General features: G+C 43.5%; 1 protein-coding gene across 3 annotated transcripts in view; it reads right to left on the bottom strand.

Annotated features, from left to right (window-relative positions):
• Positions 1-5,214, bottom strand: part of rabgap1l (RAB GTPase activating protein 1-like) — a 97,403-nt gene that overhangs the window by 53,538 nt on the left and 38,651 nt on the right. The gene's annotated exons all lie outside the window — the stretch shown is intronic.

The raw sequence follows: 5,214 nt of genomic DNA, 5'->3' as shown, positions 1-5,214 counted from the left end.
TCTGGGAAAAAAAAAAAAAAAAAAAAAAAAAAAAAAAAAAAAAAAAAAAAACACAGTTCACTGCCCTAGAGACAGACGGCTCAGCGTCAAACAAGGCTAAGCCCACCACATGCTTAATCTGAATTCTGCAAATAAGGTGCTTTTAGTAAAAGTGCACCAATCAATTGGTGACCAATCATAATTATCTGATATTCAAACTGGTAAACAGTGAAAGCATGTTATCTGTGTAAAAAAAAAAAATCTGATAAAAGTCACACACAACTACAGTAGGCAATGTGTTAAAGATATTAAAATTTGACTGTCTACATGGTAAATTTGCAACCATGATACATGAAAAATGTATTAATTCCAGTTTCGTGAATTTTAAACTTTATTTAAAGCTTCTAACACTGTTATGAATAAGTATCTACACAATCCATACACTGGACATTTTACTGTTTAAGATCGCTGCACATTATTTATGATGTTCAGCACAAGGTCTGAGTTACTGTAACGACTTTATCCAAATTCCCACCCTCTGTCAGACTGGTCAACACCTGACTGATATGTCAATACAGTTTTTTTTTTGCATCTCTCTCATGCTCACTAACCCACATTATGTTTAATGAGTCAACAATATGCTTCAACAGAGGGACTGCTCATTTTCTTCCAGAAGACAGTCAAAGCCATACACCATCTGTTATTTATTAGCAGCATAATGGCCGTCTTAATTATCACTGTGGGTGTTTATACGGTTAAAAAGTCAAATATCTTTCTACAACCTTTAAACGGGTTTGTGAGCACAAGCAAGTGTAGGTTATCTTGTCTCTGCTAATGAACACTATCATGGATCCAATTCACTGTGCCACTAACAGTGATTAACAGGCTTGAAATATTATTGTTTGATTTGATGGATGAAGAGATATTTGAGAATCTTTTGGACTTTGGAGTTTTGTCTTCTCACTAGAACTGACCTTGCTCATGACATACAGATGTAAAGGCCTTCTCAGCCATGGGGAGACAGCTAGCATAAAATAAAAGCAATCAGAGTGCCCACCTCTCCATTTAGACACTGTACCCATCTCCTTGAAAATCCTGTAATTCATAAAGCCACATGTTATTGTGACTAAGACAGTGTCACTGGTGTCAGCTGACAGCCTGCTTGGTTAAGCTGTGCCAGTTTAACTGTAAGTTACACACTGTAGCTGTTAAACTTGTTAAGACTTATGTTTCCAATCATAGATTCCAGGACTATCCTTATCCTGTAAAAGGCATCCCTTCAGATGGAGCACGAGTTTGCCCTCTTCCTTGGTTTAGGCTCCCCAAAGTCCCTGTCATCTGCTGCACAGTTGCTGAAGGAGCAAATTGTCTGCGAGAGTCTACGCATGCCCAGGCGGAACACACTGTTGGACAGGCTGTAGATAACACAGTTGCAAAAGCTGTTGCTAATGGCTAGCCAGGTGGTGATGAAGGAGAGGGCAGGACTATTCAGCACATGGGAGCTCTCCAGCAGGAAGTAGATTATGTAGGGCAGCCAAAGCATATAAAAAACACTGGTGATGCGGAAGAGCACCATCGCGTAACGCCGATCCGGTCCATGGCCTCCATGATGCCCATCACCACCCCCTTCGCCAGCCTCCATCTCCTGGCTGGGGAAACGTGCCCGCCGTTCACTGATCTCCCTGTTGTGCTGCTGGCAAATGCGAAAGATATGGTAATAGGTATAACAGACCACAAGTGCAGCAGGTGCATAGAGCAAGCACACCACAAAGCCTGTAAAGAGGGCAGAGGTGGGCCAAGAGTGAGCGCACCACTCAAAAATGTCCCCATGGTATCCTGGCTTACCCCACCCAAAGAAGGAGGGCAAGAAAACCAGACTAGAGTAGAACCAGATGAGGGTGATGCAGCCTCGTAGGCGGCATGGTGTCACCAGCTGGTTGTAAGACAGTGGCTTAGTTATGGCCAGGTAGCGGTCCACACTGATACAGGCCAAGCAGGCCATTGAAACACTCTTCAGAACAGAGATGACATAGCTGAAGACCTGGCATGTGATTGGCTCCTGGACACCTGCTGAGTAGTGAAGTAGAGACAGGGTGGGCACCAGGCAACTAAGACCCACCAGTAGGTCAGCGTAGGCCATGGTCTGGATGAAGTAGCTGGTGGTATAGTGGTGCAGCAGAGGGGCACAGTGGAAAACAAAGATCACTGTCAGGTTCCCTGCAATAATAAGCACTGTCAGAAGTACAACCACAGCAGTCTCCACAAAGCAAGCCTCTAGACCTTTATTCAGTCCCCAGCCCAATGGACAGGAGTGGTTGGAGGCCGTGCCAGGAAAGGAGTCTCCATGGCTGCTGTTGGAAGTGAGCAGTGGTTCCGTTGATAGGTCAGACTGGTTCATTGTTCTGGGTGCTATCCAGGTAGGTCAGGTTTGTCGTGTGCCATCAATAGGCTTGCCAGAAACTAGAAAACGTCCTGCCCCCCTCCTGCTCTTCACAAGCATACACAACCTCCCTCAGTTGACTGAGCTACTCTTCAGCACACTGGCTCTTTCTTTAACCTTACTCTCACATAGCTGGGTCTCAATCAAATGAACACTGACTGGAACAAAATCAATACAACCTCTGGGAGTGTAGGACAACCTGATCAACTCTCCTCATCCAATCACTCATGGTTAGTGAAAGTAGTGTCTGGGAAACAGTCAGTAATTGAGAGAAAAAAGGCTGTACTGCTTCAGCAAACCTAAAGTAGGGTACCATTAGCAATGCGACCAGCATCTATCCCAAAGGCGAGTTTTCCTGCTGCATTGTCTAGCAGTCTGTGGCCTCATCTCCTGATCTAATGAGGATTGCCACCAGGAGACTGAGGGCATAATCTCCTCACAAGGGCAGAGAGCACAGCAGATGCATGGGAGGAAACCACACAAAGAGGTTAGAGCACGAAGCAAAGTAGAGTGCTGTAACCTCTGTTGACAGATCCTCAAAGGTAATCAAATAAGTAGGAAGCAAATTGTTCCTGTTGTATTGTGTTTACTGAGTGCACTGTTTAAAAAACATTTTATACAACTATACACTAAGATGAAAGAGTCTCTTTTGGTATTTAATCACAGCCATCTATGCGATCAACCCTTCAGTAAATTCCTGTTTCACTGTGCCATGGGTCCTAGTGTGTTTACTATGGAACAGCAGGCTTCCCTTATTTTGGTTGTCCTCTGGTCAACGTCTGGAGCCCATGTACACCCTGCTATTGTCCGAATCAAAACACAGACACAGCCTAGAACAACATTGGATCTCCACAGGAGAGAATGTCACAGCTTTCTCAGCAGACATGGTACTGGGTGAAAAATGTGTTTACAAGGCATCCCCAGGCAGAATAAGGTAAATAAAAAGAAAAACCTTTGTCAAAATGTCTGGGTGAGTTCTACCATTAAAGTCATATAAAGTTTAAATCCAAATGTGCAAGCTTGCCTCTCAGTGTTCTGGACTGCAAGCTGCAAATGACAACACAATGCATAAGTCCAGTAGCTGATGAAAGTGTGGAACGTCTGATTCTTATGCAGGCAGGTGAAAAGACTCTCCGAGAGCAACGAGAGGCCAACTGAATAACTCAGCGCTCCACTCACTTCGACTCCTCAGCAATCCTGTGGCAAACACGTGCAGGGAGGGGTGTGGGGATCAATTGACAATCCAATTATTTATTCCAAAAACTTACATTTTTATTGTGACATTCTGAAGCATTGGCAGAGAGAGGCATAGCACCTTCTCCCCAAGTGCCACACTAAAATTTCTAACTTGCCTTAGTCCTTTCATGTGCTCTGCTTTCTTGTAGCGGCATGAGGTCTTAAAGCTTCACCTTCAACTCCTCTTTCAGTATGTCTGTCATCCTGAACAAAACACTGGCAGCTCAACAAAAGGGGAATGAGCTCTAACAGAATAAAGACAAGACCATGTCCCAGACGGAGTCCCAGTTTTAAGCACTGTCCTCTTTCAACGTCCCCCTTGAAATTTTGTTCAACAGGACAAGCTTTGTTTTTAATGAATAAATTCCTTAGATCCAACCATACAGAAAGAGATGAATGCAACGCATCTGTCAAAAGCAGCAATTAAAAAGCAAGAAATAAGACAAATGCGCTGATGGAAAGGAGTTAAACCTGCAGCGAGGGAAGCGAGAGGACGAAGAGCCCCTCAGCCCTGGTGCAGTGAGGAGAGATGCTGTGGCTGGCTTACACTTCTCTGCCTCCCTCTCCACAGTCTCTCTAGCTTGAACAGTCAGTCTCTCTCACTTTCCACACATACACACAAACACACAGCCACAACCCCTCCCTCCTTCTTGCTCTCTCTCCTTAGGCTTCTCACTCATTGCCTTGCCTCCTCCCCCTCCCAGCTCCACCTGAGGCTCCCTACCACATTATTCCGACTCCCACACTGACTTCCTCCCAGAGGCAAATTTGGAAACATTTCCTATTTGCATATTACTTACCTATATCTCTCACAGTCTATTTTCTATTAACTAAAGCCGCCTACCACCCCAACCCCCTCCTTCCTTCCTTTTTTGTTCCTTCCTTGTTTCACTCCCACCTCTCGGTCTCCCTTCTCTGTACAGCTACCTCACCCCAGTATATTAAAGAAAAAAAGAAAAAAAAAGAACAGGTCTATTTTATTCATACACTAAACCATTAGCCACTTATTATACTGTCTCTACTTTGGGGGGAAGTGTTAGTCTGCCATTTTCTTAAATACATTAGTATATAATATAATATATATAATGTGTAAACAATCAAGATCAAAGATTTTTATTGTCAATTCACTATATGTTCAGGACATCCAGAAAAGCGAAATACCGTTTCATTGAATGCCATACCATTTAGGAAACTAAAATAGAATAAAAATAGAGTAAAAATATACTAAAAAGAATAAGAAAACTAAGTTAAGGTGATTAGGATAAAGCTAAATGGTACAACCTAATAGGCTGTGACTCAAACTATGTACAATCAGTGACAGTAGTGCAAATAATAAGAAGATTGTCAGATGGTGGTGAGATTGAAATGCACATGGACAGTAGTGCAAATGACCAACAGCAGCAGATTTACATGTAATATAACAAGAAGGGTGAATCTACTGGGTTTGTGCAAACAGCAGAGGTAGTCTTTTCATGTTCTTTGGTGGGTCACAGTCCAAGGGGGGGGGGGCAATGGACAGCGTTCATCCACCACGCTGTGAGGATGCTGCAGCCGTAAGT

Source organism: Monopterus albus, unplaced genomic scaffold, assembly GCF_001952655.1.
Source record: "Monopterus albus unplaced genomic scaffold, M_albus_1.0 scaffold120.1, whole genome shotgun sequence".
In the NCBI taxonomy this organism is placed as follows: domain Eukaryota; kingdom Metazoa; phylum Chordata; class Actinopteri; order Synbranchiformes; family Synbranchidae; genus Monopterus; species Monopterus albus.
The sequence above is the reverse complement of the archived record's forward strand: the minus strand, read 5'-3'. Positions and strand labels throughout refer to the sequence as shown.